This window comes from Camelus ferus, chromosome 7 (assembly GCF_009834535.1).
Source record: "Camelus ferus isolate YT-003-E chromosome 7, BCGSAC_Cfer_1.0, whole genome shotgun sequence".
Lineage (NCBI taxonomy): Eukaryota > Metazoa > Chordata > Mammalia > Artiodactyla > Camelidae > Camelus > Camelus ferus.
Genome location: NC_045702.1, coordinates 62048967 through 62073268, shown reverse-complemented (window position 1 = coordinate 62073268; position 24302 = coordinate 62048967). Strand labels below are relative to the sequence as shown.

At 35.4% G+C, this 24302-nt stretch overlaps 1 protein-coding gene across 1 annotated transcript in view; it reads right to left on the bottom strand.

Moving 5' to 3' along the window:
• The window catches only part of LOC102519024 (sterile alpha motif domain-containing protein 9), a 34709-nt gene that overhangs the window by 7729 nt on the left and 2678 nt on the right, over positions 1-24302 (bottom strand). Inside the window, 2 exon segments of the mRNA XM_014561188.2 lie at positions 13650-13744; positions 22445-22577. The gene's annotated coding sequence lies outside the window, so the exon portion shown is untranslated.

Below are 24302 nucleotides of genomic sequence, written 5' to 3'. Positions count from 1 at the left end.
AAAAATAATAGGTATTAGTGAGGATGTGGAGAAATGGAGGTACCCTTGTGCACTATTGATGGGAATGTAAAATAATACAACCTACACAACCTACCCTAAGAGAATGGTTAAAGGAAATTATCACAAAACAAAATGACAACCTACAGAATGAGAGAAAATATTTTCAAAGGATGAAACTGACAAAGGCTTGATTTCCAGAATATATAAACAGCTCATATGACTTAATAAGAAAAAAACCAAACAACTCAATCTGAACATGGGCAGAAGACCTAAACAAGCAATTCTCCAGTGAAGACATACGAATGACTAATAGGCACATGAAAAAATGCTCAGTGTCACTAATCAGAGAAATGCAAATCAAAACTACAATGAGGTATATCACCTCACACCAGTCGGAATGGCCATCATTCAAAAGTCTACAAATGATAAATTCTGGAGAGGGTGTGGAGAAAAGGGAACTCTCCTACAATGTTGGTGGGAATGCAGTTTGGTGCGGCCATTCTGGAAAACAGTGTGGAGATTCCTCAAAAGACTAAAAATAGACTTACCATTTGACCCAGCAATCCCACTCCTGGGCATATATCCAGAAGGAACCCTACTTCAGGATGACACCTGCATCCCAATGTTCATAGCAGCACAATTTAAAATAGCCAAGACATGGAAATAACCTAAATGTCCATCAACAGATGACTGGATAAAGAAGTTGTGGTATATTTATACAATGGAATACTATTCAGCCATAAAAATGACAACTTAATGCCATTTGCAGCAACATGGATGTCCCTGGAGAATGTTATTCTAAGTGAAATAAGCCAGAAAGAGAAAGAAAAATACCATATGATATCATTCATAAGTGGAATCTAAAAAAAAAGAAGAAGACAAATGAACTTAAATATAAAACAGAAACAAACTCATTGACATAGAATACAAACTTGTTGTTGACGGGGGGAGGAGGGTGGGAAGGGATAGACTGGGAGTTCGAGATTTGTAGATATTGACAGGTATATATAGGATAGATAAACTAGTTTATATTATATAGCACAGGGAAATATATTCAAGATCTTGTAGTAGCTCATGGTGAAAAAGAATATGAAAATGAATATATGTATATTCATGTATGACTGAAAAATTGTGCTGTACACCAGAAATTGACACAACATTGTAAACTGACTATAACACAATAAAAAATAAATAAATAAAGGAAATTATCTAACAAAATAAGAGAAAGAACCTTGGTAAATTAGGAAAAAAAGAACACAGTAAGTAAAAATATTGGTAAATATAATGGACTTCTCTTTGGTTTTCAAAATTATGTTTGGTTTTTGAAGCACTGTCTAATATGGTTATATAAATGAATGTAGTGGAAATATTTAAGATCATTATAAGTGGATAGAGTAAGGGGATATAAAAGGAAGTAAGATTTCTATGCTTCATTCAAATTGGTAAAAAAAAATTGTTGGACTATCATAAGTTATGTAACATCTAGAGCAAACAATAAAAAAGCTATACAAAGTGATACACTCAAAAACACTGTAGATGAAAGTGGAACTGTAAAAAGTTTTCATGTAACCTTCAGGAAGTGAGATATAGAAGAACTCAACACCACCAACCAACAGGTACCAAACCAAATTTATAGAGCACTCCATTCAACAATAGCAGAAAACTTTTCTTTTTAAGTGTCCAAGATAAACCATAACCTAAATGATAGAGCAAATTTCAACAAATTTAAAATAACTGAAATCATACAGAATATGTTTGCAACCACAATGGTATCTTTTTTGGTTTGGTATGGTTTGGTTTGGTTTGGTTTGGTTTTTTAGTGAAGTATAGTCAGTTTACAATGTTGTGTCAATTTCTGGTGTACAGCATAATGTTTCAGTCATACATACACATACATATATTCATTTTCATATGATTTTCATTATAGGTTACTACAAGATCACAATGGAATCTTATTAGGAACTGGTAACAGAAAGATAAGAGGAAATTCACTAAATACTACAGCTACACTTCTAAATAATTCATGGGACAAAGAAAAGTCTCAAGTAAAAATTTTAAAAAATACATAGCAATGAATGGAAATGAAAATATACCAAAATTTATGGGACACAGTTAAAGCAGTATTTTTTAAATTTCTGCAATAAAACCATATATTAGAGGAGAAAAGTCTCAAATTGATAATCTAAGGTCTTACCTCAAAAACTTAGAAAAGCTTGATAAAGAAAAGCAAAATAACTGAAAGCAAGCAGAAGAAAGGAAATAAAAAAGATAAGAGCAGAAATCAAATAAACTGAAAACAGAAAACAATGGAGAAGATCAATGAAACAAAGATCTGCTTCCTGAAAAAATCATTAAAATTGATAAGCCTCTGGCAAAACTGACAAAGAATAAAAAAGAGAAGACACAATTTATCAATATCAGAAGTGAAACAGTAGACATCATTTTGAACTCTATAGACATCAAAAGGAGAAGAAGGGAGTAGTATGAATAATTTCAAACACACAAATTTGACAACTCAAATGAAATGGAAAAATTCCTCAAAAAACACAAACTTCCACAGTCCATTCACTATGAAATAGAGTATTTAAATAGTCCTATAACTTCAAAGAAAACTGGATTTTTAATTTTAAAGATCTCCCCACAAAGAAAAATTTTCAGGCCTAGACAGATTCACTGAAAAATTCTATCAAACATTTAAAGAACTAACACTGATTCTACACAATCTCTTCTAGAATACAGTAAAAGGGGAATACTTCCTAATTCACTTTATGAAGTTGGTATTACCCTGGCAGCAAAGTTTCTGCAAATCTAGCCTTCAGATGAGCTCCCATGGACCAAGATTCCTGTCGCACCCCAATGTCAAGGCAGTCCCTGCGGCCCCAAGGTCAAGGCAGTCTCCTATAGACACAGGCTCCTGCCTCAGACCCAGGCTAGGCCAGCTCCCACAGACCCAGGCTCTCTGCTTGTCCTAGTGCTGGGTTGGGCATCATGGACCCAGACTCCAGATAGGTTCCTGTGGACTCGGGCTCCCAATCTGCCCCAGCCTCCAGACTGGCTCCCACAGACCCTGGCACATGGCCAGCCCCAGCAGCAGGCTGAACTCCATGGACCCAACCTTCAGGCCAGCACCTGTGGCCTCAGGCTACAGGCCAACTTGTGCGGCATCAGAACCCAGGCCTGCCACCAGGACTTCAAGGGCCAGGGCCACCACATGGACCCAAATGCCAGCCCACCCCTGTAGACCTAAGCACTAGGCCAGTCTACCTGCTGATGCAGGCACCAGATCTGCCCACCTGAGGATTCCAGCATTAAGCCCACCCACAGAATCTACCAGACAATTCACCCACAATCTCTGGATAAACTGGTGAAGGGCTTTCCCTGACTAAGCCAGTCTGTAAAGACTGGAAGAGGTGCCTACTCCTTCAAATGTGCAGACAACAATGCAAGGCCACAAGAATTACGAATAATCAGTAAAACATAATGCCAAAGGAAAATGAAATAAAATAAATAACAAAATAATAAAATTCCAATAGATGGATCTAAAAAAATGAAGATCTATGAACTACCTGACAAGTAATTCAGAATAATCTTCGTAAAGAATTCTGTGAACAACCAGAAAACACAGATAGACAATTAAACAAAATTAGGAAAACAATGAATGAACAAAATTGAACAAAGTAATAGAAAGCATTAAAATAAAATAAACAGAAATCTTAGCATTGCAGAACACAATGACTGAACTGAAGAATTCAACAGAAAGCTTCAATGGCAGACTCATCCAAGCAAAAGAATCAATGAACTTGAAGACAGTACATTTGAAATTCTCCCTTCAGAGGAGCAAAAGGAAAAAAGAATGAAAAAGAGTGAAGAAAGCCCACATGAATTATGGGATACCGTTAAAAGTAACAATCTACTTGTATACTCCTACAGAAGGAGAAGAGAGAAAGAGAAAGGCAAAAGGCTTATTTAAAGAAAACATGGCTGCAAAATTCCCAAATGTCGGGAGAGATTTGAACATCCAACTTCGTGAAGCTCATAGGTTCCCCAAAAGTTTCAACACAAAAACCTCTTCTCTAAGACACATTATAATAAAGCTGTCTAAAATCAAAGACAAAGAAGTTTAAAAGCAGCAAGAGAAAAAAAAATTCCTCACGTACAAGGAAACCCTCATAAAACTATCAACAGATTTCAAAGCAGAAAACTTATAGGCCGGTAGAGAGGGGGATGATATATTTAAAGTGCTGAAAGACAACTGTCAACTGTGAATACTTAAGAACCTTGCAAAGTTGTCCTTCAGAAATGAAGGAGACATAAGGACTTTCTCAGACCCCCTCCCCCAAGAAAAGCTGTAGAGTTCTTTACCACCAAACCTGTTTTATAAGAAATTCTAAAGGGAGGTCTTTGAGTAACAAAAGTATGCTGACAACATGAAAGAAATATGAAAGCATAAAACTTACTTTGAAGGTAAGAATATAGTCAAATTCAGAACACTCTAATACTGTAATGGTGGTAGATAAATCACTTTTAATTCTGACATAAAAGTAAAAGACAAAAGTATTAAAAAATAACTATAGGTAAAATAATCTGTTAATGGATACATTACATATAAAAGATGTAAACTATGCCAATAATAACACAAAATGTGGAGGGAGAAGTTAAGTGTAGAGTTTTTGTATGTAGTTGAATTTTGTATGTGGTTGAAGAGAAATTGTTACCTACTTAAAATAGACTATTATATCTATAAGATGATTAATACAAGCTTCATGGTAACCACAAATAAAAAACCTGTAGTAGACATACAAAGAATAAAGAGAAAAGAGTCAAAGCATACTATAAAAAGTTGCCAAATCACAAGGGAAGACATCAAGAAAGGAAAAAAGGAACAGAGGAACTAAAAATAGCCAGAAAACAATTAACAAAATGTCAATAGTAAATCCTCTCCTATCAATAATTACTTTAAATGTAAAAGGATTAAATTAACAAATCAAAAGATATAACATGTCTGAATGGATTAAAAAATCAAATACAACAATAATATGCTGCCTGTAAGAGACTCATTTTAGATTTAAGGACATTCATGCACTGAAAGTGAAGGGATGGAAACAGATAATCCATGCAAATGGTAACCAAAAGACAGCAGGGAGTGGCTACTCTTAGACAAAATAGGCTTGAATTCAAAAACTGTCAAAGAGAAAAAGGAGATGATTATATAATAATAAAGAGGTCAATTCATCAAGATGATGTAAAACTGTAAACATATAATGCACCCAAATTTAGGTACTATGGAACACTTAAAATATAGCAAATATTAGCAGTACTAATGGGAGAAAGAGACACTACAATAATAGTAGATGACTTCAATATCCCAGTTTTAACAATGGATATATCATTCAAATAGAAATTCAATAAGGAAACAGCAGACCTAAACAATATAATAGATCAAAGGGACCTAACAGACACAGTCAGAACATTCTATCCAATAGCAACAGAGTACACATTCTTTCAAAGTGCACATGGAACATTTCCCTGGATAGATTATATATTTGGCCACAAAAGAAGCCTTAACAAATTTAAGAAGCTTGAAAACATATCAAGTATCTTTTCTGACCACAATGATATTAAACTAGAAATCAATAATAAAATGAAAACTGGAAAACTCATATATATGTGGAAATTAAATGACATATTTCCGACCAACAAACAGGTTAACAAGAAACCAAAAGGGATATCAAAAAATATCTTGAGACAAGTGAAAATGGAAACACAACATGTCAAAACTCATGAGCTGCAGCACAAACAGTCCTAAGAAGAAAGTTTGTAATGATAAATACCTACATTAAGAAAAAAGAATGATCTCAAATAACCAACCTAATGTTATACCTCAAGGAGCCAGAAAAAGAACAAACTCAACCTAAAGTTCACAGAAGGAATGAAATAATAAAGATAAGAGCAGAAATAAATGAAATAAAAACTAGACAAATAGAAAAGATCAATGAAACTAAGAGCTGTTTTTTTGAAAGCAACAAAATTGACAAACCTTTAGCTAGACTAAGGAACAAAGAAGACTCAGATAAATAGAATATAAATAAAAGACTCAAATAAATAGAATATAAATAAAAGAGAGATGTTATAACTGATACTACAGAAATGCAAAGGATTATAAGAGACTACTATAAACATTTATATAACCCCAAGTTGGACAATCTAGAATAAATAAATAAATTCCTAGAAACATACAAATTACCAAGACTGAATCATGAATAAAGAATCTGAATAGACCAATATCAAGTAAGGACAATGAATCAGTAACTGAAACCTCTCAAGATGGAAAAGTCCTGACCTCGTGGCTTTACCAATGAATTCTGCCAAATATATAAAGCAGAATTATTGCCAATCCTTCTCAAACTCTTTGTCCAAAAATAGAAGAGGAGAGAACACTTATAAACACATTTAATGAGGCCAGCATCACCCTGATACCAAAACCAGACAAGGACACAAGAAAAAGAAAGTCACAGACCAATATCACTGATGAATATTAATGCAAGAATCCTCAACAGAATACTAGCAAACCAAATTCTACAGCATATTATAAGGATCATGTACCATGATAAAATGGGATTTATATCTGGGATGCAAGGAGGGTTCAACATATGCACATCAATAAATGTGATATACCACATTAAAAGAATGAAGGATAAAAATCATATGGTCATCTCAATAGATCCAGAAAAGGTATGTGATGAAACTCAACACCATTACATGACAAAAACTCTCAACAAATTAAGTATAGAAGGAATGTACCTAAATATAATAAAGAACATATATGACAAGCTCACAGCTAACATCATACTCAGTGGTGAAAAGCTGAATGCTTTTCCTCTAAGATCAAGAACAAGACAAAGATTCCCGCTCCAACCACTTACATTCTATATAATACTGAAAGTCCTAGCCAGAGCAATTAGAAGAAAAAGAAATAAAAGGCCTCCAAACAGGAAAAAGAAGAAATAAAACTGTCTCTGTTTGCAATGATATTATACACGTAAAACCTTAGAGACCACCAAAAAAAAACTGTTAGAATTAATAAACAAATTTAGTAAAGGTACAGGTACAAAGTCAATACAAAAAGTTGGATTTCTATAAAATAACAGTAAATCATCTGAAAAATAAATTAAGAAAACCATTTTATTTACAATAGCATAAAAACTACTCAGGAATAAATTAAGGCAAGGAGGTAAAAGATCTGTACACTGAATACTGTAAAACACTGATTAAAGAAATTGAAGAAGACACAAATAAATGGAAAGATATCTTGTGTTCATGAATTAGAATATTATTAAAATGTCCACATCACCCAAATCAATCTGGAGATTCAATACAGTATCTATCAAAACTCCAATGATATTGTTCACAGAAACAGGAAAAATAAGCCTAGAATTCATATGGAATCATAAAATACCAGAAACAACCAAAGTGATCTTGAATAGAAAAACAAACTTGCAGGCATCACACTTCCTTATTTCAAAACATACTATAAAGCTATAGTTCAAACAGTATGATACTGGCAAAAAAAAAAAAAAAAAAAAAAGACATATAGACCAGTGGAACAAAACAGTTAGTCCAGAAATAAAACTAAGCTTTATGATCAATTAATCTTCAAAAAAGGTGCCAAGAACACACAATGGGAAAAAGAGAGTCTCTTCTTTAGATAGTTTGCGGAAAACTGGTTTTCCACAAGCAGAAGAATGAAACTGGACCTTTATCTCCCTCCATATACAAAAATCAACTCAAAATGGATTATAGACTTACATCTAAGACCTGAAACCATAAAACTATTAAATGAAAACATAGAGAAAAATTTTGTGATGTTGGTCTGAGCAAGTGATTTTTGGACATGACCCCAAAAGCACATGCAATAAAAGTAAAATGGACAAATAATACTGCATCAAACTAAAAATATTCTGCACAGCCAAAGAAACAATCCATAGAATGAAAAGGCAATCTATAGAATGAGAGAAAATACCGGCAATCTATATCTAATAAGGGGTTAATATCCAAAATACACAAGGAACTCAAACTACTTAATGGCAAGAAAACAAATAACCTTATTTTTTTTTAAATGAGCAAAGGACCTCAATAGACATTTCTCAAAAGAAGACAAACAAATGGCCAACAGATACAGGGAAAAGTGCTTAACGTCACTAATCATCCAGGAAATACAAATCAAAACCACAATGAAATATCACCTCACACATCTTAGATGGATTTTATCCAAACTAAAACTGAAAACAAGAGTTGGCAAGGCTGTGGAGAAAAGGGAACCCTTGTACAACGTTAGTGGGAATGTAAATTGTTGCAGCCATTATGGAAAACAGTATGGAGATTCTTCAAAAGACTAAAAACAGAACTACTATATGATCCAGCAATCTCGCTTTTCAGTATATGTCAGAAGGAAATGAAATAAGTATCTTGAAGAGATAGCTGCACTCCCATGTTTATTGTAGCATTATTTATGATAGCCAAGATATGGAAATCTAAACCTAAATGCCCATCCAGTGGATGACTGGATAAGGAAGATGTGATACACACATACATACACACACAGGAGTATTATTCAGAAAGACAAAAAGGAACATTACATTAAGATAAAGGGATCAATCCAACAAGAAGATATAACAATTGAAAAAATATACGTACCCAACATAGGAGCACCTAAATATGTACAGCAAATATTAACAAACATAAAGAAAGAAGTTGACACAGAATAATAGTATGAATTTTAACATCTCACTTACATCAATGAACAGATCATCCAGACAGAATATCAGGAAAGAAACACTGGTCTTAGACAACATCTTAGATGAGGTGGATTATATATATATATAAAATATATATATAGAGAGATTTTATATAAATATATATAGAGGGGGGGGGAGAGGGAGAGAGGATATATATAAAGAGAGAACATTCCATCCAATAGCAGCAGAATACACATTCTTTTCAAATGCACATAAAATTTTATCCAGGATAGATCACATTCTATGCCACAAAGCAAGGCTCAATAAATTTAAGAGGACTGCAATCATATTAAGCATCTTGTTGACTACAATACTATGAGACTAGAAATCAACTAGAAGATAAAAACTGCAGAAATACAAACATCTGGAAGCTAAAGGATATGTTACTAAACATCTAATGGATCATTGGAGAAATCAGAGGAAATTTAAAAAAATCTCTAGAGACAAATGAAAATGGGAACTCAACAATACAAAACCTATGGGATGCAGCAAAAGAAGTCCTGAGAGGGAAGTTTATAGTAATGCAAGCCTACATCAGAAAGCAAGAAAAATCACAAATGAACATTACCTTATGCCTAAAGGAACTAGAAAAAAGAACAAACATAACCCAGAGTTAATAGAAGGAAGGGAATCATAAAGATCAGAGCAGAAATAAATGAAATGGAGACTTAAAAAAAATGGAAAAGATCAATGAAACTAAGAGCTGGTTCTTTGAAAAGATAAACAAAATTGATAAACCTTTAGCCAAACTCATCAAGAAAAAAAGAGAGAGGACCCAAATATATGAAATCAGGATGAAAAAGGAAACAGCCCAGAAATATATATGATCATAATAGAGTACTATAAACAATTATATGCCAATAAAATGGACAAGCTAAAAGAAATGTATAAATTCCTAGAAACATACAATCTCCCAAGACTGAATCAGGAATTAATAAAACCATATGGACACACTGATTACCCTGATTACCAGTAGTGAAACTGAGCCAGTAACACCACCACCAACAACAAAAAACTATTGCAGCATGTTATTGATGAGAAAGGAATACTTCTGAATTACAAGGTCATCATCATCCTGATAACAAACCAGACAAACATACCTCAAAAAAGAAAACTATAGGCCAGTATTACCAAGGAACATAGATGCAAAAATCCTCAACAAAATATTAGCAAAGCAAATTCATCAATAAAGTAAAAGGATCATACACCATAACCAAGTGGGATTTATCCCAGGGATGCAAGGATGGTTCAGTATCTATCAATCAATGTGATACACCACATTAACAAATTGAAGAATAAAAATGATATTATCAACTCAATAGATTCAGAAAAAGCTTTTGACAATCCATTTATGACAAAAACTCTCAACACAATGGGTATAGAGGGAACATACCTCAATATAATAAAAGCCATATATAACAAACCCACAACCAACATCATGCTCAATGGTGAAAAGCTGAAAACATTTCCTCTAAGATTAGGAACGAAACAAGGATGCTCTCTCTTGCCACTTTTATTTAATATACTATTGGAAGTCCTAGTGACAGCAACTAGATAAGAAAAAGAAATAAAAGTCATCCAAACTGGATAGGAAAAAGTAAAACTGTCACTGTTTGCAGATAAGATAATATTACATATAAAGGTCCTAAAATGTCACCAAAAAACTATTAGAGCTAATAAATGAATTCAATAAAGTTGCAGGATATAAAATTAATATACAGAAATCTGTTGTGTTTCTATACACTAACAATAAAAAATCAGAAAGAAAAATTAAGAAAACAATCTCATTTACAATTGAATCAAAAATAATACATACCTAGGAATAAATTTAAGGAGTTAAAAAACCTGTACTCTGGAAACTATATGACATAATGAACGAAATTGGAGATGACACAAACAGATGTAAAGATATACCATGCTCATGTATTGGAAGAACTAATATTAAAATGCTTACATTATCCAAGGGAATCTACAGATTCAGTCCAAGCTCTATCAAAATACCAATGGCATTTTTCACAGAACTAGAACAAATGATTCTAAAATTTATGTGGAATCATGAAAGACCCCAAATAGCCAAAACAATCTTGAGAAATAAGAACAAACCTGGAGGTATCATGCTCTCTGATTTCAAACTACACTCAAAACTTCAGTAATAAAAATAGTATGGTACTGGCACAAAAACAGGCATATAGGTCAATGGAACAGAATGGAGAGCCCAGAAGTGAATCCATGCTTACATAGTCAATTAATCTACAACAAAGGAAATAATAATACACAATGGGGAAAAGACAGCCTCTTCAATAAGTGGTGTTGGGAAAACTAGACAGTTCCATGCAAAAGAATGAAATTGGACTACTTTCTCATATTACATATAAAAATAAACGTGAAATGGATTAAAGACTTACAGGTAAGACTTGAAACCATAAAACTCGTAGAAGAAAACATATGTAGTACTGTCTTTGACAGCGGTCTTAGCAATATTATTTTGGATATGCCTCCTCAGGCAAGCGCAACAAAAACAAAAATAAACAAATGGGAATCAAACTAAAATGCTTTTGTACAGTGAAGGAAAGAATTAATAAAATGAAAAGTCTGCCTACTGAATAGGAGAAGATATTTGCAAATGGAATATCTGATAAGGGGTTAATATCCAAAATATACAAAGAACTCATACAACTCAATATCCAAAACCAAACAACCCAAACAAAAAACGGCAGAGGACCTTAACAGACATTTTCTCAAAGACATACAGATGGCCCAAAGACATACAAAAAAACACTCAACATCACTACTGACGGAAGTGCGAATCAAAACCACAGTGAGAAACCATTGCACACCTATTAGCATGGCTATGAAATATTCAAGAAATAACAAGTGTTGAAGAGGATGTGAAGAAAAGGGAACCCTTGTACACTACTGGTGGGAATGTAAATTGGTACCAGCCACTATGGAAAACAGTATGGAGGTTCCTCAAACAATTAAAAATAGAACTACCACATTATCTAGCAATTCTTCTTCTGGGTATTCTTCCAAAGAAAACAAAAACACTAATTTGAAAAGATAATCACCCCTATGTTCATTGCAGCATTATATATAATACCTAAGATATGGAAGCAACCTAAGTGTCTATCAACAGATAAATGTATAAAGAAGACAATGGAATGTTACTTAGCCATAAAAAAGAATGAAATCTTGCTTTTGGGACAAATGGATGAACCTAGAGGGTATTATGCTAAATGAAATAAGTCAGACAGAGAAAGACAAATACCATATGATTTCACTTACATATGCAATCTAAAAAACAAAATAAATGAATAAACAGAAACAGAAACAGAGTCATATATACAGAGAACAAATCGGTGATTGCCAGATGGGAGGAGGGCAGTGGGGTGAGTGTAATAGGTTAGGGAGATTAAGAGGTACAAACTTCCAGTTACAAAATAAATGAGTGTTGGGCATGAAATGTACAGTGTGGGTAATATAGGCAATACTAATATAATATATTTGGTGACAAGACTTATGGTGGTGATATTTTAAAATGTATAGAAATAATGAATCACTATGTTGTGCATCAGGAGCTAACACAGTGTTGTAGATCAATTATATTTCAAAAACAAACTCATAGAAAAAAAATCAGATTTGTAGTTACCAGAGGTAGGGGGCAGTAGAGAGAAGAAGAATCGTATGAAGGCAATCCAAACGTACAAACTTCTAGGTATAAGATAAATAAGTTCTAGGGATGTAACGTACAACATGACTGATACAATTAAACCTGCTGTATGCTACATGTAAAATATGTTTAGAGAGTAAATCCAGAGAGTTCTCATCACAAGAAAAACAATACTGTTTTCTTTTTCTTTTATTTTGTATCTATATGAGATGATGGATGTCACTAAACTTACTGTAGTAACCATTTCATGATGTATATAAGTCAAATCATTATGTTGTGCACCTTAAACTTATACAGCATTCTACGTCAATTATTTGTTAATAAAACTGGAAGAAACTGTAAAAGCCAGAAAAAAAAAAATCAGGGAGGCTAAATATGGGTAGAAGTGAAAAGGTGAAGCCATGGAATAAAAGTTAGTGCCTAAAATAACTGTTATCAATTCTATTTACCTTACTAGAAGTGGCCTGAAAATTTGGTTCTGAGTTTCTTAGCAACCAGTAAAAGAAAGGAAACATAATGTTACATGATCCATCAAACCCACATATATTTATTAACTGTAGGGTAACTGTAGGGCTTGTTAGCTTTTCTAAAGGAAGTTGAAGAGCAGGCCTTTAAATCAGAAATGTATTTCCATCACCCCCTTGTATTACCTTGTTCCTTACTTTGGGGGGAAATCAGATATAAACCTGGATTTTTACCAGGAAATAAAGAAGCTGTCATAATTTCAATTACTTCCTGTAGTAGTCTGTCGTTGTCTCTATCACTGTCTCTCTGCGTCTCTGTCTCTTATACATATCATCTGACACTAATATCTGAGAATTATTGGGTAGTTTTATTTTTTTGCAACACCTTAGAGTAGATGGTGGAAGGGATCTTTGATTAATGTAAAGTATATCTTTAAATTTTCATTATATGTTCTTTCTGATGCTGCTGCTAATGCCTTTGGGGGATTTCACCAATAAAAGTGCCTCTAGTTTTCAACTGCATCGTTTATGAAATGTTATGACTTCTTTTTCAAATTACAGAAGGCAGATTCCTGTCATAGCGGTGAACAGTCTAGCCTTAAAATATTATTATTTTTTGGAGTATACTTCACTTTCTAAGTGAGAAGTAGATTCCTTTCTAGTCAATAACACGCTGTAATAGATAGTAATAATAATATTAATAACAGATACTGTACTTACCCAGATTTTTCTTGCAAATTTCTTCTACGTAAATGAGGGGTAACCCCGTATTTTGGTGGAGGAAACAGCCTAAGTTCTGTCTTCTCTTCTTCCTGCTATGACAGAGGAAAATATTTTTTTCATTCAGGAAAGTTTCTCCTTGGCTGCTTCTTCAGTCTGAGTTCAGGCTCAGAAATGGCAGGGCGTTTCTCAGTAATGGGTGTGTCAAAACTGGAAGGCAGGGAGAAGGAAGTCTGCAGATTTGATTTCAGTTTCATTTTCCTAGATCTGAACTTAGTGACGTGACTTTTCTTGAAATGACTTTTTTTGGTAAGCCATTACTCTTCCGCCTTCTGCTCTGTCTGGTTAGAATCCAAAGGTTTAAAATCTATTCTTTGCTTGAGAGTTTGAGGGCTGCAGAGAGCCTAGTTGCTTAGCCACAAACAAACGTGGGATATTCCGAATGGACCCCTTGGGGAGCACGGGTTTTCATTGCTGTCAGGGGCCTTGTGGAACTCCGGTAGGGAAGAGCTTATGTTGGCATTTCACTGGCCTTCCTGGCTGAACTAACTATCCATCTCTGTTTTCCTAAAGTGTAAAGAAATGGCTTTCAGGGAGTTTCTGGAGCTCCCTATAAATGCTAAAGGCATCTGAGTTAGTTCTGCAGCCCAGACGAGGGTTAGAGGCCCCAGTGGCCACATTACAGAGATGTATCTTTTCTAAGGTCAGGCTCAGGGACAGGCAGAGAACTGCCTCAGCAAGAATGACAAAAATAGTCAGCATTTAAAAACTGTAAGTAAATGTTAAATTAAAAACATCTACCATGTGTACTCAATTAGCTTTCCATTTTCACATTCCATTGCTGATCCATACCAGCTTTATGTTTTTTAAAACTTTACTGGGCACTTCCTATGTAGCAGGTACTGTTCTAAGTGCTGTATATTAACTTATTTATTCTTCACAACAATCTTCTGATGTAGATGTGATTATTATTTCCATTTTACAGCTGAAGAAACTGAGGCACAGAGTTGTTAAATAATCTCTCTCTCTCCCCCCTCCCCCTGCCCAATATATACTACTGGTTCTGTTTCTCTGGAGAACCCTCCTTAACACAAACAGGCTATAAAGAATTAACTTCTGCTCTGCTTTCCATACTTGATTTTATTCCACTAGCTTATTTCACTGCTCAGATCCTCTGCGAGGCCAGGATCCAGACCTTCAGTGTGAGCAACCTTTCTCTTTTATCCTGTGTTGCTCTCCTCATGCTGCCTCTTTGACTGCCCAGACAGTGCTTCTCCATTTCTTTATTTCACTATGCCCTCTTAAGGAGGGGCATGTTAACCTAGTTGTCTCCCTCCTTGAAATTTTAGTACTACACATATACTGTATATCTGTTTACATATATCTGTGCTTTATACCTAAAAAAGGGCATCATGTGACACTGGGGAATTGCAAAATTAAAACGAGATACTACTACACGCCTATTAGGATGGCCAAAATGCAGAACACTGACACCACCAAAGGCTGGTGAGGATGTGGAGCAACAGAAACTCTCATTTATTGCTGGTGGGAATGCAAAATGTAATGTACAACCACTTTAGAAGACAGTTTGGTGATTTCTTATAAAACTAAACCTACTCTTACCATATGACCCACACTCACACTCCTTGGTATTTCCCCAAAGGAGCTGAAAACTTATGTCCACAAAAAAAAACCCTGCACACAGAAGCTTATAGCAGCTTTATTCATAAATGCCAAAACTTGGAAGCAACCAAATCTCCTTTGGTAGGTGAATGGATAAATAAACTATGGTACATCAAGACAATGGAATCTTTATTCAGGGCTGAAAAGAATTGGGCTGTTAGGCTACAAAAAGACACGGAGGAATCTTAAACGCACTTACTAACTGAAATAAGTCAATCTGAAAAGGTTATACACTATTTTATTCCAATTGTATGACACTTTGGAAAAGGCAAAACTTTGGCGACAGCAAAAGAATCAGCAGTTGTCAGGAGTTAGGGAAGCGGGGAGGTACAACTTAGTGGAGAATAGAGGATTTTTAAGACAATGAAATTATTCTGTATGACACTATAATGGTGGATACACGTCACTGAATGTATATTTGCCAAAACCCATAGAATATACTACACCAAGAGTGAACTGTAATGTAAACTACGGACTTTGGGCAATGATATGTTAATGTAAATTCATTGATTGTAACAAATGTGCTACTCTGGTGAGGGGTGTTGATAGTGGGGGAGACTGTGTATATGTGGGGGCAGAGGGTATATAGGAAATCTCTGTACCTTCCTCTCAATTTTGGTGTGAACCTAAAACTGCTCTAAAGAATTAAGTGTATTTTTCAAAAAAGGTTTTTTTTTTTTTTTTTGCTTCCAACAACCAGTTTTTACTCCCTTGGACATAGCAGTGCCCCAGTTGAGAATACATGATCTAGACTTGCATATACTGTTCGTGTGGATTTCTCATTACTTCACCCACCCTATTGGCTCAGTTACACTATTGCACATGAACTTGTTGGGCCAATAGTTTCCTGAAACAGTCCTGTAGAAAACGGAAACCAGTTATGCCTTGCCACCTGAGGGGATGGATTCTGGTGGTGAACTCTGCTGTTGTCCAGCTCCCCTTCTCCTCCTGCCCTCTAGGACCCCAGTTTGGTTCTTCGCGCATCAGCCCTCTCCTGCTTCGAGTAAGCCTCTGAATAATCCTGGGATGTGGCTTGTCTCACTAGAGGACATGCTTTGTTTGAGAGGAAATCTCTGCTAAAGATCAGAGGAAGTTCCTTTTCCTTTCCAGGCTTTTCTTTTAAGCTCTTTGTTGGAGTGAGGTTTTGTTACCTTTTAAAAATTATTTCAATAACCCAAAGAGTGAGGATCCCTTTCTTAAGAGAAGAGTGTTCAGAGTTATGCACCCTAGATGCCATCTGATCCATATTTCTCTTTTAACTCATTTGGGTTCTTTATTCTCTAATAAAATTCTTATAATGTAGCAAGCACAGAAAACTTTGTCATGACCTAGAAAGGCTTTGTGGAATATCTCATACTTTCATATCTTTCTCCTGTTTTTATTTAAAATTTCTCTTAGGAACAAAACCACCAAAAGTTTTATATTTTATCATGTTCCTCTTTCAGATAAAGGAAGTAATGCCATATTACAATACCAAGAAGCCTCTTAGCCCATGAGACAGGATTTTTGCAAGTTTCCTGAGCAAATTTTCCTTGTTATTATCAGTTCAGAGTAATTATGACCAAGAGTCCTTTTTTTTTTTTTTTGGTTATTATTCTTGGTTTTTTTTTAAAGTAACATTTATGGTATATATTTCTAATTAAAAAAACTAATATGTGTTCAATTTTGAAAAATCAGAAACTAGAAAAAAAGAAAAACAAGACATACTTGAATCCCATGCCCCATTTACAATTGTTAACATTTTTGGTATATAATCTCCCAGTCTTTTAAGGACAGATAAATATTTGCCCAACAATAGAAGCACAAGCTTTATAATATTTTGTTCTTTTACTTAGCAAAATATACCTTCTGTTTTTTTTATGTCATTAGATAAACTTGCAGCATAATTTCTTTGGAAATTTTTAAATATAAACAAATTAAAAACAGAACAGCATAAGGTACCCCCTTGTACTCACCATTCAGCTTCAAAGTCATTTTTGTTATTCTCTCTTTTTTACATTCTTCTTGTTTTAGCTATACCTGCCCTGAGGTAAAATTGGAGTGCACACATATTGAATGTAAAATTTTGACCCCAATCTAGATATAGAACATTTCTATATCCCTATGTCCCTTGTCAGTCACTCCTAACTCCCTCCAGAGAAACCACTCTTCTGATTTTTTTCACCTTATATTATATATTAGTTTTATCTGATCTAAGTGTTCATATACATGGAATCATTTATATTACAGTACATACCCGTCTGTGACTGGCTTCTCTTATTCAATGTAATGCCATTGAGATTGGTCTAAATATCCGTAGTTTTGTTCCTTTTTATTGCTGAATAGTATTGTTTTATCAATATACCCCACTTTTATTTATCCAATTTCCTTTAAATAGACATCTGAGTTATTTCCATTTTTGACTATTTTTGTTCAAGTCCTGTGCAGACACAGATCTTCATTTCTCTTAGATAAATAATTTGTCATGGAACTGCTGGCTCAAACAAGTGTGTGCTTAACTTTATAAGAAACTGTCAAGTCTTTGTCCAAATTCATACTAGAAGCAATATTCTCTAAGGCATGGCGAGTTTTTTGTCAGTTTTTAACTCATTCCATAAGTTAAAGTGAAATAAGGAACTGGTGTAATCCCACTTGGCAAGTTAAGAAATAAAAAAATAATGATACTCAGCACATCATTATCAAGAGTCTGAGGTTGCCAGACATCACAGCTTTACTCCACCACATCTGTGAGTAACAGGTGTTTTAGTTTGATACCTCTAATACCTGGCCTGATGTTAGAACTGTCTTATCTGTTCTCACCATAGGACTGGTCAGATGTGGCAGCCATTAGTGAATGTCTGTATTTTTACAATAGATGTAATGAACGTCATTTCAGAGCTCCCAAGATGAGCCAGGAAAGGGAATCAGCTTTATACATATTTTGGGGACAGATGGAAAGTTAATACAACTGGTTGAAAGAACATGGAAAAGTGACATTATGAGGGTCACACGTGGATATTGTGTCCTAGTAGGCAGTTTTTTCTCCTTTGCACATGAAAGATATCTTTTAAATAATAGCAATCCACATGGATATTTCCTATTAATTATCTATTACTAATTTTTTCTTTCTGGATGGACCCAAAAAATGTATGCCATGACTCATTTGAATGCTACTTTCCACTCCTCTAAGACTTTAAGAACAAGTTGAATCTTTTGGACATATGAAGCTCCTTGAAGAGCTGACGCCATTCAGGAACTGGCTTATGCCTTAGGAGCATTAGATACAACACTGCCAATGGGCCACCATGGAAGGTCCAATTTTCCCAGAGTGACAAGTGACAAGTCTTGTGTCCAAGACTCTTTGGACAACAGAGTCTCTATTCCACAGAATGTTTTTATAAAAAAATTGGTTAGATTCAAAGCATATATGCTCTATTTACTCAAGCGTGACTCAGCTTTAAGTAGAGACCTTTGACTTTTGACTTCCTCGAAAAATTTCTTCCTTCTTTGTTAAGAGACTGTTTGGTAACTTTAAATACTATTTATATGATTTAAAATCCCACATTGGGTGTGTATTCTCTATCATAGGTACTTCCAAACTAATATACCAGTTATCTCTTCAGAGTGATACCAAGCTTACTGTAAGTTTAATTTTCTCTAAACCAGTCTCTTTGTTTATCTAGTCATGTGTTTTGAGGAAATATTGGGAGTATTGTTAATATTGGAAAATAGAATGACTGCTCTAATGGGTTTGCTGATCTGAAGGGTCCATATTTATCCTCTTCTCAGGAGATATTGTAATGTGGCTTCACAGTGTTTAGTGGAAGCTGACCATGTTTAACGATATTCTGGCTCTCAGATCACCCATGCATATTTGATATTCAGGAATGATATTTATCTTCTCAAATAAAAATGAAAAAATAAAACATTTCAAATTGTTTGAAGAAACATTCTGGGTATATATATATATATATTTTTTTTTCAGATCATACTTAATCTGGGCGTGAGTAATAGACTAAAAAAAAAACCTATGGGTTTGTTTTTTGTTTTGTTTTCAACCAATTGTTCATTTCCCTATTTCCAAGGTGATAATTAGTTTTTCTACTTTTGAGGAAATGTTGTTTTTATTTGAAATCATATAACCTGATATACTGTAATGTACCTACATGTGAAAATGAGTACTGGAAAAGGGGTAAACAATATAGTTTGAGAAAACTAAGGTTGTATGTTTAGAAGAAGGGGCTTGAAATAGAGTATCAGTGAAAAAGTCTCCTTAACCAAAGACTGAAATGGAGTGACAAAGACAGCTACTATTTAAATTTTAAAAAGGCCTCAGCAAACTTGGTAAAACACATACATTTAGATCAATAAAGCAATATTCATTTAGTGCTTCATAAAAATAAAATGCCTTTCAAGACTGAATAAACAAAATGTGGTATATCTAAACAATGGAATTTTAGTCCACAATAAAAAATGAAGTAATGATACATGATAAAACATGGAGGAACCTTGAAAACATTATGCAAAGTGAAAGAAGCCGGTCACAAACAACCACATATTTGTGATTCCATTTATATGAAATGTCCAGAATAGGCAAATCCATAGAGACAGAGAGCAGATCAGTGGTTACCAGCGGCTGGAGGAAGGGGTAAATGGTGACTGACTGCTAATGGGTACAGTAGTGTTTCTTCTGGGGTGATGACAATGTTCAAAAATTGTGCTGATGGTTGCACAATTCTGTGGGTATACTAACCACTGAACTCTACACCTTAAATAGGGGAATTTTATGTTTTGTGAATTATCTCAAGAAATTTGCCTCCTAATAAGAGCCTACTTATGGCCACATATGCAACTTACGCTATCAAATTTAATCCTCATCAGGTGCTTGTAAAGTTTATTTTCATCCAACGAATGAGGAGACGGGGTTCTGGCTTACCTGTGTACACCCACGGGATGTGTAAGATTTTCCCACTGGCTGCCTTGGTCCATCCTGCTTCCAGGGTCTTCTACTCTAGGTCCTCAGTGAGCCGGACTCACGGGGCCTCAGTGTCACCCTCTACTGTTTTAACAGCTCTGGCCGCTCTAGGCAAAGGGGCTCTGCTCTGGAGACGCTCTTACCATTCTCCTCAGACTTGCTCCGACCGAGTCTGAGGGGTTATCTTCTCTTAGCCAGAGTCTACCTACCGGCTCCTCTGGGCACCCCAAAGATTATAAAGAAAAGCTCTACGTTTTCTCTTCTGTTTGAGCCAGTGATTACAGAAATTGCCCCCGAGCCCAGCACTCCACAAGCAGCATCACCTGAAGGATTTCCAGCTTATCTGCTACTGCTCGTCCAGAGACACTACCTGAGAACGCGGGCAGGGCGCGCGCATGCGCCCGTATGTAATATGGGGGTGGTGGGAGGGTTTGTCTTGGCGCCACCTCACAGGGCGACAAATCCCCCCTCGCTTTCTCCTTTACAGTTTGCATTCTCCCAGGAATTCTATCCAGGGAGATAGAAGCACCCTTCTCAAATAGGCTGACTGACATCTTTCGCCCCCAAACCTGTCTTTTTATCTCTGCCTTATCCCAGAGTTTCTCCCGTTGTTCGAAGATAAAGACCTTTTATAACTTCAAAAAATTTCTCAGCTGCCCACTCCTATGATGGGAGCTGAGAAGATACGCGCAGGAATTTTGTACTCTGTCAATTATATGAGCATCTTATATGGTCTATGATCCATATTTGGCTGGAGCTATGTATTAAATTCAAGGTGAAAATGATTTGGGCAAAAAATTTTTAAATAATGCTTCGAAATAACTCCTTGGCCCATCAGTGTCTTCAACCTTGTTTTCAGTGATGGTGTGTTGTGTGTGTGTGTGTGTGTGTGTGTGTGCGTGTGCGTGTGCGTGTGTGTGTGTAACTTTAATATGCTTCACTGTTCTGAGGCTTACGAAGTCGTTTTATAAGCTTTATCTGATCAGATGTACATCCTGGAGCGTTGGTGTATCTTTTTAAACACGAGGGACGTTTATGTTTGGCAAGAAGCTACGTAGTGTAAATAAAGAGGGAGGAGTTGTGATAAGGAAAACTATGTCATAATTAAATTAGATCTCTTCTCAGCCAACCTGTTTTCCAATTCATTGTGCATATAGGGAAATTGGACCAGAACCAGTGTTGGTTGTTATTTGTTTTTGTTTTGCTTCTGCAAAAGAAATGCATATGAAATTTCTATGTCTAAAATGGGTAAAGGTGGAGCTGCTCTGATTGGAGCTGGGGAGAACTCCACCTTATCTTCTTTCTTCTGGGATAATTTTGAACCCAGAGTTCTTTTCCTGAGTACTAAATTTCAGGATCCATTCCCTACGGACTTCCATTTTCTCTCTTTGGGTTGGGGAAGGGGTGAGCAGGAAGGCTCAAACTAAAAGCTTTCAGGGTGAGAACTGGTGACCACCCCCATCTCTAGGAGGCTGGGTCTCAGCAGCCTGCAGGTATTTATGCCTCTAGGAAAGGTTGCTCGCAGTCCCCGCTGGACCCCAGCAGGCTTATGCCCTGCTCTGATGTTCTACAGGACTGAAACTACAAAGCTAGCGAATTTCATTTTCTGGAACTATGTTTAGGTGCATTAAAGTTACATAATTTCCCCCATAGTCTCTGTACAACTGTAAAGGAAAGCCTTAAATAAAATGTTGATTAAACTTTGGAGGGTTTCATTTTTAGCTAGATGTAAAGTTTTGATATCTTTAGTTACATAGGACAGAGTTTTGCATAGCTGCAAATGGCCACAATTTTCTATACAGTTAGGTTCACTTGAATTCCTAATCTGCATTTTACTTAGGTCTTCTTGCCCCCTCTCCAGAGCCTTCCACTGCAAGAAACACTCTGCATCTTGCTTGCTGGAAGGTTTCTTTTTAAAAAACAAACAAACAAACAAAAAACAACTTCTGCAGTCAGCACAAGTGGCATCTGGTGATATGTATTTGAAAGCAGTAGGATTCTCATTCCTTTTAGAATTGTTTCACTAGAAATGGCTTATGTACACTTGAAACTATATTCATTTCAAAGTTCTATGTTAGTATTTAGAATTAGTTTTTAAAGATAACTTTTAAGGAAAGTTGATGAAACAGATATCTTTAATGATTATAAACTTACTTACCAGGACTTTGCTGAAAACCTCTACTTTTTATATCAGCAACTTGAAATAAGTCTTCAAGAGGTTCTTTGATCTCAAGCTGTTAGATTAGTTGCCTTTTCTTGTAAATTTGCAAGAGTCACATCCTGGAAGGTATCTATGAGGAAGTAGAGATGTGGGAAGAACAAACCTGGTCATTTCCTAGTTTTGCCTGAGGATATATTTGTTGAGAATCTATTACATAAAAAAAGATAACGTGTTGCTGCAAATGGCATTATTTTATTCTTTTTATGGCCGAGTAGTATTCCATTGTATAAATATACCACAACTTCTTTATCTAGTCATCTGTTCTGGAGATTGTCATATTAAGTGAAGTAAACCAGAAAGAGAAAGAAAAAATGCCATATGATATCACTTCTTTGTGGAATCTAAAAAAAAAGTCACACAAATGCACTTATTTACGGAACAGAAACAGACTCACAGACATAGAAAACAAACATGGTTACCAGGGAGAAAGGAATAGGGTGGAGGGATAAATTGGGAGTTCAGGATTTGCAGATACTAACTACTGTATATAAAATAGATAAATGACAATGATCTCCTGTACAGCCCAGGGGACTATATTCAACATCTTTCATATTTCATAACCTATAATGAAAAAGAATATGAAAAGGTATATATATATATACACACACACACATATGTGTATATATATATATATATACATACATACTGAAACATTATGCTGTACACCAGAAATTAACACAACATTGTAAACCAACTATACTTCAATCAAAAAAAAGATATAGCAAAATTCAGATGTAACTGATTGGACTGTTGTTTAGGAACTGTTTATGGGATAGATTTCTCCCCTAACTTTCTACTGTAAAAATCTTCAAACATAGAAGATTTGAAAAAATAGTGAAAGGAACATCCTTCAGCTTGACAGCATCTCTTCCTATATTTAAATATTTTAAATAAAATAAACATTCAAAATATACTGCAGGCATACTGTCTCTTTCTCATCACCCACATTCCACATACGGTGTAGAATAAATCCTATAAGTTGTATCTTTGAAATAAGTCCAGCATTTGATTACCAGACACCACCTGACCCAAGTCCTTATCAGCTCTCTCCTGAATTATAGGAGTGGCTCCCCTCTCAAAACAGGAGCCAGAGTGATCCCATTCAAATGTAAATAACATACCAATATTCTGTTCAATCCCTCCAGGGGCTTTCCCTTTGACTTGGAGTGAAAGCCAAGCTTCTTATTATGAACTGCAAAACGTCACGTGCCCTGGCACATCACCTCTCTGATATTACATCTTTTTTGGGGGGTAATTAGGTTTATTTATTTATTTCTAGAGGAGGTACTGGGGATTGAACCCAGGACCTTGTTTATGCTAAGCATGAGCTCTACCACTACAGCTATACCCTCCCTCTGATACTACATCTTACGTTTACTTTCTCTCTCTAAATCTGGTGCAGATCCCTGACTTCCCTGTTGCTCCTTATAGGTGGCACCTGTTCTGCTACCAGCACCACACTTGTTTCTTCTCCTTGGAATGTCCTTGGACACCTGCACAGCTCACTCCCTCCCTTCAGGCCTTTTACCAAATGTCACTTTCTCACAAGGCACTGCTTGGTCAGCTTACTGAAAGCTATCCCATCTCCCAACATTTGCTATCCCTCTTCTGGCTTTTAAAAAATATAGATATTTAACTAGAGTTAGGACTTATCCCAGTCAAGTATTCCATATATTTTTAACCTATTCACCTTGTTTGTTTTCTGTCCCACTCATTATTCTGTGTGTTTCATGAGGATAAGAATTTTTTGTGTTTTGCTCACTATTTTACAGTGCCTGGTGCACAGTAGTTTAAC